General features: G+C 42.8%; 1 long non-coding RNA gene across 2 annotated transcripts in view; it reads left to right on the forward strand.

Annotated features, from left to right (window-relative positions):
• The window catches only part of LOC308476139, a 55,557-nt gene that overhangs the window by 13,808 nt on the left and 27,596 nt on the right, over nt 1-14,153 (forward strand). For both annotated transcript variants that reach the window (XR_013985766.1, XR_013985767.1), the window contains one exon: nt 6,992-7,222. This is a non-coding gene — a long non-coding RNA (uncharacterized lncRNA). The remainder of the gene's footprint in view (nt 1-6,991; nt 7,223-14,153) is intronic.

Genomic DNA, 14,153 nt, shown 5'->3' on the forward strand with positions numbered 1-14,153 from the left:
GACATCTGGAGGTTGGTGACGGCTGGTTTACAGGATTAAACTGCAACTTGCTTATTAATATAATATAATTTTGCACAATTCTGATTTAAGAGAATTGTGGAAGCTCTAACAACCAGGGGCGTAGCGTGGGTTGTCAGGACCCGGGGCAAGGCAAGTAATTTTCACCCCCTAACCCGTGGATTTGCGCCCCCTAACCCTAACCCCCAGATGTTGCGCCCGGTGCGGCCGGGCCCCCCTGCACCCCCCACGCTACGCCACTGCTAACAACAAAATTAGGGCTACTTAGAACTTAGAGTGGTGGTGGGTGCAGATCCCCTGTTTTCAGTAAATTAAGTTAATTTGTGTTTCCCAGTCTTCGCTGTCATTCAATTTCAGTTTAAAACATCATCCAGGGATCAAATGACTCCTTAATAAAGTGCAGTGCAGAAGCCTCAAAATCGTCTGACTTGGTATAAGGCAGCTTCCTATATTCCTATGATCAAAGCACACAAATTGTCTGGAGGAAATAGACTATAGACAGGCACAGAAGTCCCTCTGTTGAAGTCACCCCCTACTTATCCAAGCATGTGATCTCAGCTGAGTCCTCCTGAGTTGGTTCTAGCCTCCAGTGTTCCAAAATTATCCAGTATGAAAAGTTAATAGTGAAAGCTCCGCTCCTTCCTAGTTGTACATAAAGTTCCTTAGAACTTAGCAACTGCAGGTAGGGCTGGAAGGTATCCTTGTCTGAAATCCGAGGAAGCCACCACCAGTCTATGTAGAGACAATACTGACCTAGATGGACAGATGGACCCACTCAGTATACGGTAGCTTTCTATGTTCCTCCGAATTTTGGTTAGGGCAGGAACTGCTTCCTTCTTTGAAATAAGTGACCTCACTACATTTGTCCATCATCTACATCCACCCATGTAGATTAAAAAGGTAAAGGTAAAGGACCCCTGACAGTTAAGTCCAGTCGCAAACGACTCTGGGGTTGTGGCGCTCATCTCGCTCTATAGGCCAAGGGAGCCGGCATTTGTCTGCAGACAGTTTTTCCGGGTCATGTGGCCAGCATGACTAAGCTGCTTCTGGCGAAACCAGAGCAGTGCACGGAAACGCTGTTTACCTTCCCGCCAGAGCGGTACCTATTTATCTACTTGCACTTTGACATGCTTTTGAACTGCTAGGAGGGCAGGAGCTGAGACCAAACAACAGGAGCTCACCCAGTCACGGGGATTCGAACCGCTGACCTTCCGATCGGCAAACCCTAGGCTCTGTGGTTTAATCCACAGCGCCTCCCACGTCCCCTACCCCTGTAGATTAGATTACTGTAATAGAGAGATACTGAGGGAGTGCCTGTTGATGTCACTATGTTGGGTTTCTTTATACTCTTGTGCTTTGTTCTCTGCTGTGAGTACATAGGATCATAAGCAGGATATGCTGCATTGAGACTTTCCTATGAATGACTGCATGTAGGATTGCACCATTGCTTAAGCAAAACTATAGTATCAGCTTGCCTGTCACAAGTCCAACTAATTTGAGCTGGATGAGATTAAATGCATTTTGAATCCGGGTGTAAGAAAAGCACAGAGCTACATAAATAACTTTCCTCACCAAAATCATTTATCAGTGACGATGGAAAAAGTGAATTAAAAGTTGGAACTGAAAGATACAATGCCCAAGAAAGAACAGCACACAATATATTAAATTACACTAATTCGTGTGTTTCGTTTTCCTGGTCATAAAATGTCAGTTCCCAGCAAAGGTTTTACAGTGTCGTGGTGTGGAATTTCAGCAGCATGAACACCTGCTTCACAAGCTGGAGAGGAATGTTTGAGAATGGCTTTTTCTGCAGTGATGATTCAAGTGGCCTGAGCAACACATGGCAATAGAGGTGGTGGGTGCAACTCACCAGGGACTTCTCCAGCACAAGCCTAATTGAAATGAACTGGAATGACACAACTGATGCTCTTGCCAATTTCCATTGCAATGAAAAATCTTCAGTAAATAATATCTCCAGCAGTAGTAGCAACAACAACAGGGATGGTCCATAAAACATTGTTTCTAATAAAATGAAAATCCTATTAATACAAACAGCAGATCATAAAAACAGAAATCGTGATCTGCCAGGCTGGATTTGTATTTGCTTCATAATCCTTTTCCCAATCCAGCAGTCTTTTTTACAATCTAGGATCCATCCTTTACCCAAACCTGGAATATGGGACTCACTTTTAATTCTTTAACTGTGTTTCATCTGCTCTTCTTTTTCTGCTGCTATTAATTCTTCATCTCCCCTCCTTTCCCTCTGCCTCTTCTTCCCCATCCCCTTGCCTCTCTCCCCTTCTCTTAAAATAGTTTTAATTTGCCACTGAAAGACTTAGCAACAAAGGTAACTCATGTGTACCTCTCCTGGGAGAGCGTTCTAGAGCCCTGGATAGCTAATTTCAGAAGACAAAATATTGAGCTAGTTGCTGTAGGATCCATTTCTCTTTTCTGACCCCTTCCTTTTTATAGAAAGGAGCAATATACCTTATGGATCCAGGAGGAACTGTGCCTTCAGTGCCAATGTGGTCTTCTGTGGAAACCAAGAGGATAGGAAGATAGGAAGCAGCCTTCTGTTGAGTCAGGCTATTGGGTCCATTGAGATCAGTATTGTCTGCACTGAGTGATAGCAGCTCTGCAGGGTTTTGGGTCTCTCCCAGTCCTACCTGGAGATGCCACTGATTGAATCTGGGACCTTTTGCAGGCAAAGCAGATAATCTGCCACTGGGAAAAGGCCCAAGAACGAGGTTTCATCTGGTATTCTGAAGAACTGAAGCAAACTCAAACTTTACATAAATTGTAACATATATAAGCAGCCTTCAGGGCTTCTAGCTCTGGTGAGATACGGATGGATGGTGTGGTTTTATAATGTACCCTGAGAGATTTTCTGTGCATATAAATTAAACGAGTTGTATGTACTTATGGCTGAGGAAATGAAAATGGGCAGGCTTAAAAAAATAAATAGATACAAATGTAATCAAGCCGAGAACGAACGAACTTTTTCATTTCCAGCTTACCCAAGGGACTGACATAATTGCCTAATTGCTGTGATTTGGACCTTAGAGACAAGATGCAGGAAGTGCCTTTGAAATGTCTGTTTGACATACATGCTTTTAATTGGAGATGCACAAATGATTTCATAGTTCCAGTGCTGTTTATATTTCATTTTTCATTTTTTTTAAAAGCTGCTCAAAGGCCAGTCGTCATGTGACTGTATGCCAGTTATATGAAATTAGGTGGTAATAAAGCTTGCAAGAGCAGGATGTGTATGTAACATAGGGAAAGGGACTCTTTGGCCTTCCAAATGTTGCTGGAGCATTGCCTTTGACCATTGGTCATGCTGCCATGCCAATGGGAGGAGGCAGACACCAACAATATCTGTAGGGCCACAGGTTCCCCACCTCTCATTTAATGCCTGTGAATGACCCGAGCCAGAATGCTCTGTATGTCCTACCCTTATGCATGGGACAAGAATCCTCCCTCTGCACAAAGAAATTTACAGAACAGTTCTATAGTGTCTACTCAGGTCCCATTAAGGTCATCAGGGTTTACTCCCAGGTATACGAGTAAGGATTGCGGCCATAAGTCTTGTTGATTCACTCACCAATATAGGGATATCCAACATATAGAAAACAGGGGTTCAGTATTCTGCATTTGCATATTCAGGGCCATCTTTACTTGGGGATGCAAGGGGTGCGGTGCATCCGAGTGCCGAATTCTGGGGGGCGCCAAATTTACTGGCGGCAGTAAAAAGCAATGGACCCCTCCGTCACTCTGTTACTCTGTAGCATCAAATATTCCCGAAGAATCAGGAAACAAAAGCAGCTATTTCTGCTGCATTGTCAACGACTTCAGCTTCTTTCCTCCCAAAAAAGCTCAACAACTTTGAGTCTTTCCCCTAAAAATTTTATGGGCGTGGCTAAACTAAATTTGGGGGCACTGGGTGGATTTTTGCACCCTGGTGGTGCATATGCTAAAGACAGCCCTGTGCATATTCAAACACTCCCCCCCCCCCAAAAAAAAACCACAAGAGAAGTCTGATAACAGGACCTTGCTTGTCTCTTTCTTGAAGCCTGGGATATGAGTTCTGCCTGACAAAGCGCAGATGGGTAGCATGTGGGGCTGTGGGAGTGACACCTTCACTTCCCAAAGTTGAAGCAGCCTAGGATTGTGAGAAGAGAGATTTGCGATGGCAGCCAGGATCATCAATCTGCCACACACACACACACACACACACACACACACACACACTCTGAATGCCCCCTATCCACACTTTAAGAGGGTTCCTAGGGTTGGAAACGTATCTACACTTGTAGAAAGTATGCTCTATTTACTTGTACAGACATAACAATACTGAAAAATTAAACAGCCCTTAAAACAGTGGAAGTATTTTGTTTAGTTTTTTTAAACAGTTGCAGACACAACTCATACCTTTATATGTGTCTAAACTCTGAAATACTAAATTTATGTGTTTGGAAGTTAATCCATTCATTCCAAAACAACCAAAAGGATTCATACACAATATCATCACATAAAGTCCCTTTTGTGAGTGCACCTGTGAAGTCTCAAGGCTGAGATTTCAGAAAGCAAATCTTTTAAAATTATGTTCTTACTCACTATGGTACATTTTCTTCATTTAATGTGGATTGTTATAGTATACAAGGCTGAGATTTCAGTATACAGAGCAAGATTCTTCCATGTACAGTTTGCAAACCCTAACTGAGAAAATAGCATTGCTGTGTCTGTGTAGAAGGCACACAGAATAACCATTGTGTATTTAGCAGTACTTACACCCTTGAATGTCAGGACCAGGGAATAAATGCTAAAGAAGGTGGTTTATCCCTTTCCTCAATTGAAAAGCTGCCACATTTTCTATAAACGTTATTTGGACACCTACCAGAGTCAAATCAAAGACACTTTGGTTTAATGTCTTATGTAAAGATTTAATAGTACTTTGGAACAAAAGCGCTTCTTTAAACTAAACAAACTTTATTGCATTAATCTTAAGCACTATTAATTCATACATTTAATGCCTGTAAATTGGCAGACTGTAAAAACAAAATGTGTATTTAACTGCAAAATAGCCTTGCATAAATCTAATTCACCAAACGTGATGAAAGGGAAAACATAATGGATGTGAAATGCTACCCAAGTAAAGCTTAAGGCAGCGGGTGGGGGTGGGGGGTGGGGAGTTGGAATACAAAAGCTTCTAATTCAGGCTTTTCAACACATGTCATTCTTTGGGCTGCAATTAAACTTTTCAACTCTGAAAGCAAACATTTAAAATATTCCTTAGGCTTACTCTGACACATGTGAAAATGTTCCATTGGCATGAATATGTTGACCCCTGACGTTATTAGGCTTAGGGAAGTATTTCATCCCTAGGGATTTTTTATTTTTAAAACTGTTCATTCATTGTTATAATAATCTGGTCATATCTTGGAGAAGCCAGACTGAGATTCTGAAGTCACATGTAGCTTTGTGATAGTTTTGACATGCTCCTCCAGCTTGTCAACATCCTTCTTAAATTGCGGTGCCCAGAATTGGACACAGTATTCCAAGTGTGGTCCGAACAAGGCAGACTAGAGTGGTACTATTACTTGCCTTGATCTGGACCCATTGTTAGGGGCTAACACTGCCTGCCAGTGCGCTTGCTTCTGCTTCCTCCATAATATTTCCTCAACCTGCACATTTGAAAATGACTTATTGCAGACACTTTACATCTACAGAGAAGTCTCATTCTTAGGAATTTGGCCTTGCAAAGACTGCCATAAACTTCCCACTTCTCAGGAGACAATGATCATGAGAGAATATCATGAGAGCATGTGTTTACAGTTCTAATGAAAATGTGGAGTTTAAGGCACAGCCTTAGCAGAAGCAGGTGACCGACTTATTTTATTGGGAGTAGAGTATACTGCACTTCTTCCTAGTGACATGTTGGGTCTACAGAAAAGAACCAATAAAAGAGCAGTTCCATCAAAGCAAAAAGCCTTCTGTTTACGCAACAAATGAAGCTGTCACTATGTTCATAATTTAGCAGGGCTATTTAGAAGATGCCAAATCCTTGTGAGATCCCCAAGTGAAGTCAACCACAGAAAAATGAGAGAGACTTAACAAAATGTAACTGAAGTCAGTTGTTGGCTAAGGAGGAGCAATACAAACACTCTAAAAATATCCCAACTTTTATTTCTGCCTCTGATTTTAAACATGAGCTTGATTTTAAACATGAGCTCGATGGTTATTTTTGTGTTAGTGACAAGAAAATGTTAGCGTTAGAAGTTTTTCTGACAACAGCTGGGAAACAGCAGATGTCTGCCTATAAATTATCGGCTATCTGGTAGGCCATACATATTTGTCGGATGAAAAAATACAGGTGCCTCCCTTCTGTAGAAGCCTGGAGAGAAGAACAGCTGCACCACAAGCAGTGAAATACAACCCATACCCTCAGTCGATATACCATTATTGTTCTGAGAACTCTATCTTAGCTCTTACAATGAAATCTTGGCCTCCGGTGTGGAAAGCACTGCAGACGTAAAACAGCAAAAGTAGTCACAGAAAAGTTTATCCAAATCAAGCCTTTCCTGGTATCCCTTTCTGCTTAAAAACAACAACCCCCAAACAACCAGCATTTTATGGGCTGCTGCCATAGTTTTTCTTTGCAATCCTTATTTGGGCAACCTTGTTTATGAAGTTCTAGAATGTGATTTATTCATTTTCAGTAGCTTCTTGTGCTTCTGGCAGATCAATCAAATCAACATAAGTTCATTGTTTTGGCCAAAGGCCATGACAAACCCACACAACAGTGCTAATAAACAATACAAATCATACATCCATAATATGAACCACCATCCATGATGTAAGAGGCAGGTTACCAGAGGCACCAACAAGCTCAAATCAATTCAAATTAAACCTCCGAATCATCACAACAATTTATTGTGATTTCTCTAATTCCTTCTGTTTTCCTTTCTTTCAGCCAGTGCATAGAGGGCCACTCAGTGTTACAAAACTATTATTGTCACTCAAAAGAAACTGAAACATTTTTGCCAGGTTGTATCTGCTTGCGTGTGTGAACAAAGGTTTCAGAAAGTGATCTCTTGGGTCTCAGATCTTCCACCTGAGGTTGACCACAAATACAAAGCCTATCTGCGTACTGGACCTTGTAGCAGCCATCCAAGACTGCAGTGAGCATCACTTGGAAATGCAGGTCAGTAAAGGCATTTCTTTAGGAAACTGGTGAGAGTAGAGTCAGATAACTAGTGCTAAGATGCTCTGTTCTCAAGAGTGGATTCCAAGGGGAAATTTGGGTGATCAGAATTAGTCGCAGATCCCTTCTGGATTCTATCCAGGAGAGCCAATTCCATAGCTGATACTTATTCAAGATCAAAGCACAGCTCAGTTCTGGAAAGTAATAATAGTCTGAACCATCTTGACAAGCTGTTTTCCAGAGTTGGTTATCACTTAATTCCATATAGCACAGCACAGTTAAAATACTTTAACTGAGCGCAGTTTGCTCTTGCCTTAATGACTGGCCACCTAAATTCTGTACAAAGAAGACCTGCTCATATTCCTGATGGTAGAGAGTATAGCTCCCCCCCCCCAAAAAAATGTTTTGCAGTGTTTCCAAAACTATTCAAATCAGAGCCCCAGATTTCAAGGCCATAAAGCATTTAGGTAAGCTCCTCACTACCAAATATCTTTACAGTGGATTCAATCAGCTGCTCTCCCTTACTGTGACAGAACTTCATCAATGCCCCAGTGCTTTTCTGCGCTTTGACTTTCATTGCCTCCATATGACACTTCCAAGAGAGGGTGGTTGGTTGGTTGGTTGGTTGGTTGGTTGGTTGGTTGATTTTTGGTAGTTTACATTGTGCAGTTGATGCAGAAGACAACTGCAGAACATGGCATTCTTCCCAGTGGTGAAAAACAACACTGAAACCAGGTCTAAATGGAAAGACTTTTAAAGCTAGAAATTGGCAACGCCGCATCTAACAAGTTGGATTGGGTGTGGTGTTAGGAGGAGAGGGGGAGGGTATCTGAGGGATAGGGCTATCTGAGTTCTGAAATCTCTTTTGTTTACCTCCCACTGAATTTTAAGAGAGTGCTCTGACCCAAAATTGGGGTATGGGGGAGTGGTAGAGGGAGTCCACAGCCACTGCTTATCCACAGAATGTATCCTTAATCTTTATACACACATAGCTGTCTATATTTGACTAACATCCAATTACAGAATGATTATTAAACAAGAAAATCAACAATAACATTTTAAAACCCACCTCATAAAAACATATTTTGATTAGAAACCAGATGGGTTAATTTGAAAAAAAAGAGAACAAAGTAAATGCCAGTAATAAAATAATGGTTATTAAAATCATGGGTTTTGTGAATAAGTTATGCCTGCGTTAATGAAGGATGGCAAAAAATAATGCACATTGGGGAAGTTGGCAAAGTTAGTTTCTTTTAACTTTGCAAGTGCTATGTATATATTGTTATGAATCTGCTAACGCAGTGGATGTAGCCTACCTTGATTTCAGCAAGGCATTTGACAAGGTGCCCCATGATATTCTTGTAAAGAAGCTGGTAAAATGCGGTCTTGACTATGCTACCACTCAGTGGATTTGTAACTGGCTGACTGACCGAACCCAAAGGGTGCTCATCAATGGTTCCTCTTCATCCTGGAGAAGAGTGACTAGTGGGGTGCCACAGGGTTCTGTCTTGGGCCCGGTCTTATTCAACATCTTTATCAATGACTTGGATGATGGACTCAAGGGCATCCTGATCAAATTTGCAGATGACACCAAATTGGGAGGGGTGGCTAACACCCCAGAGGACAGGATCACACTTCAAAACGACCTTGACAGATTAGAGAACTGGGCCAAAACAAACAAGATGAATTTTAACAGGGAGAAATGTAAAGTATTGCACTTGGGCAAAAAAAATGAGAGGCACAAATACAAGATGGGGGACACCTGGCTTGAGAGCAGTACATGTGAAAAGGATCTAGGAGTCTTGGTTGACCACAAACTTGACATGAGCCAACAGTGTGACGCGGCAGCTAAAAAAGCCAATGCAATTCTGGGCTGCATCAATAGGAGTATAGCATCTAGATCAAGGGAAGTAATAGTGCCACTGTATTCTGCTCTGGTCAGACCTCACCTGGAGTACTGTGTCCAGTTCTGGGCACCACAGTTCAAGAAGGACACTGACAAACTGGAACGTGTCCAGAGGAGGGCAACCAAAATGGTCAAAGGCCTGGAAACGATGCCTTATGAGGAACGGCTAAGAGAGCTGGGCATGTTTAGCCTGGAGAAGAGGAGGTTAAGGGGTGATATGATAGCCATGTTCAAATATATAAAAGGATGTCACATAGAGGAGGGACAAAGGTTGTTTTCTGCTGCTCCAGAGAAGCGGACACGGAGCAATGGATCCAAACTACAAGAAAGAAGATTCCACCTAAACATTAGGAAGAACTTCCTGACAGTAAGAGCTGTTCGACAGTGGAATTTGCTGCCAAGGAGTGTGGTGGAGTCTCCTTCTTTGGAGGGCTTTAAGCAGAGGCTTGACAACCATATGTCAGGAGTGCTCTGATGGTGTTTCCTGCTTGGCAGGGGGTTGGACTCGATGGCCCTTGTGGTCTCTTCCAACTCTATGATTCTACGATTCTATGATTCTAACTTTCTGAGGATTGGTGTTTGTTGGTTGGTGATCTTTTGTATGAGTTGTGAGTGTCTCTGTGTGTGTTCTTAAGGAAACAACAATATGGGTATGGTCTCATCAAAAGTAAGCATGTTTCAGGGTCATGGACTTCAGTGAGAGAAAGTTTAACACATGCTTTTCTCTCACACTGAAATCGAGGGAAGTAAACGTGCCTATTCTTAGTTGGATGTTGCCAGATATCTTTAAAATTACAAAACTCAGTGGCACCTGAAAGCTTTCAGGTACAGATGGACCTTTCTTGGTAAAATATACCTTTTTAAAAAGTATTTTTTTTGCCATGGTGCAATCCTGCAAACATCCATTGCTCTGAACCCCTGGCCTACCTGGCAGCAGGTCAGTAGGTCAAGTCCTTAGTCCAGGGTCAATTCACATGTCCACAGTCCCACAGAGATCTTGCAGCATCCAAACTGAGGTCCATCAACATGGGCAGTTGAGCAGACACAGCACCTCAGCTCTGCAGCCCTTCTTACTTTGTAAACTGATTGCAGCATCTGGGCTTGACGAGGCATGTGACCCTCACCTGTTCTGAGTCTACTCTGAGGAAGCACACACCTCCTCCCAGAGCTAGTAAGTCCTACTTGACCAGCTAGGGAGCTGGGCTGTAAGCCCTTGCTTGTCTCAATCTCCTGGATTGCCCCACCCACTTCTCCCTACGTCTTGGAACCCGCTTTGTTTGTGGAGACAGGGGCCCCTCTGGCTCTGGTGATGGGTCCTGCTGCTCTGGCTCCTGTGCACTGGCGCCTATCCCCTCATCATCATCTATCACCCCATGAATACTTCTTACACTAACCTTCTTACACCAACCTCCTTCCCCATCTCCAGTTTGCCCCAGTGTGTCCCAGTCCTGGCTACATCCCTCACCAGGATCCTCTTCCTCCTTGCCATTGTTCTGCCAGTTCATGACACCCATGTTGATAGATGGTGTGGTATTCTGGGATTGTGTCGAGAGGTCTCTCCAGTGGCCTTTGCCATTGGAGTGACATACTGCTGGTGGTAAGAATCGGTGAGCTCTGAAATGGACCATTTGTGAGCAGAGTGGCAGAAGCTTTGGATCCACTGGATCCAAAGCCCCAAGGGTCCTCTGAGGGGCTTTGTGCTTGTGCCTGTCAGCCACGCCAACCAGGATTTGGAATAGTGAAAACTAATACTCCCACCACCACACACATGTACATGTTTGTGTGCTTCTGACATGGCTGGTGGTGAGAGCTAAAAAAACTATGGCTGTGGTGGTAGAGCCACTTTTTCTCCCCAGCCCCTCCTTAGAATTTCACTGTAATTTTACTACCTCTTCAGACAATTTTTGGGGGGTGGAGGCAGGGAAGAATGATAATATCCATATCCTACAATTAAAGACCACGGCTTCCCTCAAAGAATTCAGGGTACAAACTACTGGTACTTGTCAAGGGAGCTGGGAACTGTAGATCTGTGAGGGGTAAACTACAGTTCATTGAGGGAAGCAATATACTTCAACTGTAAGATGGGGATGTGGCCTTGTGGCACATTTTGAAGCATTTCCATTTTAACTGGAGCAAGGGAGATTACAATAATTTTATTGTGGTTGCCAAAGATACATTTTAAGTACAGAGAGGGAAGTGCAAAAGTTTTCAGTTTAGACCGAGTGTCAAAAGTTGTAAAGAGAATTGCAAGCTGTCTTTTACATGAAGTTGGCACTATGGTTATTTCACACGTTACTAGTAATTCCACATTTTTTTTTAACTCTACATTTCATTGTAAATCTAGTGATATGCTCTGCCTTAATTTTTTAGGCTCGTTAGGGCTTTAAGGTCAGAACAGCAACAATGCAAAACTGATTAATAGCAAATGATCAGATTAATACCACAATAAGACTTCATCTAAACTCACTGACAATATGATAGGCATAATGGGGCCCATTAATACCTCCTGGCAGTCCTTAAAAGATGAGACAATGCAGCTGGCAGCTTGAAATGGGAGCAGCTGGGAGAGGACAACTTGGTTTTCTACATATTTAGGCATTTGGCATTTGGTAGCTAAAGGGAACACTGTTCAGCAATAATAAGTAACACATCAACACTAACAATTTGCAATGATATCTTTTGTTATGGCCTGGTTAATCCTCAAACTCAACATAGCTCTTTGGGGCCATCTGTTGTGTAACTTGCTTCTTATTTCTTAAAATATTTATTTATTTATGCCTTCTCAATTTCATCAACATACTGATGCAACATATCCAAAGATGGGCTCTAAGAGAATTCTTTTTAAGATATGGGCAAGGTGCCCATGTCTCTAAAGATTGGTGCAATTTGGATCTTAGACATTGCATGGGAATAGCTACCAATGTCCATTCTCCAACAAAGGTTGCTGGTATCCATCTGACTTGATAGACAATGGAGTGCGCCTCTGGGGGTGAAGTCAAAGCGCTGGAGAATCACATCTGGCTCCCACATTGTTTTTGCTGCATTGGTCTAGGCAGTGTGTATGGTAGTCCTGGGCTTCCCAGATGAAAAGACCCCACTCTCGGCCTCACTGATGTGATCCAAAGGAAAGCAGAGCAATACATTTGGCACCAGCTTGTCTGTGGGAGTTGCCAGAAGGAGGCGTACAAGGCCCAACCACCTTAGGGAGTCCATTCTGGATTTGTGTAGGGTTACTCCTTAACCTTTTCCTCTCCCAAAAAATGTCCCACAAGGCAGCAGGTATGGATTTTTCCTTGTAGTTTACTCTCAATGCCTTTTTCATGAATGAGTATAGCTTCAAAGCAAAAACTCTGGAAGGTGGGCCCAAGACTTTTGTTTGGAGGCATATACGGTATGTCTCTGCCATTCCATGTGGCAATTGTGTTCATCTTGAGACATGGATGTATTCATCTATGTTCTAAAAAAGAAGACTATGCCCAAGGATACAATTCATTTATCAATCCCAGCAGAAAAACTACCAGAAATCATATGTGCCTGGATGTATACGGTACTCTGTTTATATATGCTGGATTGATGTGGGCATATGTCCAGCTGAATGCCCTTTCCCTTGGACATTTAAAGGTGAAAGTCTGAGCAAATGTCACCCTTTCCCATTGAGGGACTGTGGTAGTTCTGCTCGTGAAATGTGATGCTTCTGTCATGCTTAATGCCTAACAAAGCTTTCAGTCCAGCTTTCAGTCCAGTGAAACTTAATTGCAAAATGAAGGCACATGCACACTAATTGTTTTTTCCTGAGATGTCCAAGGAACAGCTGTTCCAGCCAGCTCCTCTTCCCAATTACTGGTCCAGTCCTGTTATGTTTGGATTTTTGGGGTGTGTGTTTTTCCCCTCAAGGGAAGTATCTTTTTAATGAAGTACTCCTCTCCTTGTTGCAATCCATCTGGATAGAAATCCTAGGGCAACAACGAAATTAATACTGAGCGAAATACAATGCTGTAACTTGTATGGAAGGGTCTTATCCAAAGGATTGTTGTGAATAATCACAGTACCAAGTCACCAAATGTCCGTACGATAAACCATGTTTATTTTGATTCTTGACAAATAACAATTACAGTCTATGTCAAGTGGCCGTCTATGGTGGCTTTAGTGTCCAACGGTACATAGAGCAATCTTCTGTCTGATGGGTTGACAGAGGAGCAGAGTGCCCTGTCTGTCTCTCATTTTGAGATAAATAACTTTAGGAAGGGACAACGGAAGCCTTAATGTTGCCCATCCACCACCAGCCCCTGGACAGCAGACTGAGCAGGCACACAGGACACCTGGTCAGTGGCCACAGACTTCCCCACAATGCCAAGATGTTAAAATTTAAATTCAGCACCAAATGCAAGCTCACTACGGTCACCTGCACTTGAGCACTTCCAATGTGAGCTCCTGAGTGGAACCCATCTCTGCCAAAAGCCAGGCTAAATGCAGTGCCCCAGTTGCATCGTGGATTTTCCTTTGCAGATGTGCTTCAATCCAAGCCATGCACAGTTTGGATGTAAGAGGCTCCTGCAAAGGACCATTTTTCCTCCGCAAGTGCAGCTTGAAGCCAAACCACACCTGCAAAGGAAGAGAGCAAAGAAACAGGAGCACTGACCTGCCTCTTTCCTTGACATACTGGCAGGCAGGAGTGGGGGATCCCGTTTGCAATCCCTGATTTAAACAATAATAATGACTTCTAAATGTGCATACGTGTATTTTTAAAAATAGGATATGCAAATTTCATTCAAACCTGTGTCCTTTTCTTTTTGGCGATGCCTTTCCTTTGTTAGGAGCCCATCCTATGGCATTCTAGAGTCCTTCCCTTCATGGACAGAATCTGTGATGGAAGTTGAAGACATCTCTTTCTTGCAAGCACATCTGCTTCCGAAAAAGTGCTTCCATCCTGCCACTTTATACAGCAGTGATTTGGGGGGGGGGGAGTGGGGTGCTAAAAGGAATTCTGGTTGCAATTTTCATGGGTTATGCCTGTGCTGCATTTTG

Source organism: Podarcis pityusensis (genome assembly GCF_964106645.2).
Source record: "Podarcis pityusensis genome assembly, chromosome: 4".
NCBI classification, from domain to species: domain Eukaryota; kingdom Metazoa; phylum Chordata; class Lepidosauria; order Squamata; family Lacertidae; genus Podarcis; species Podarcis pityusensis.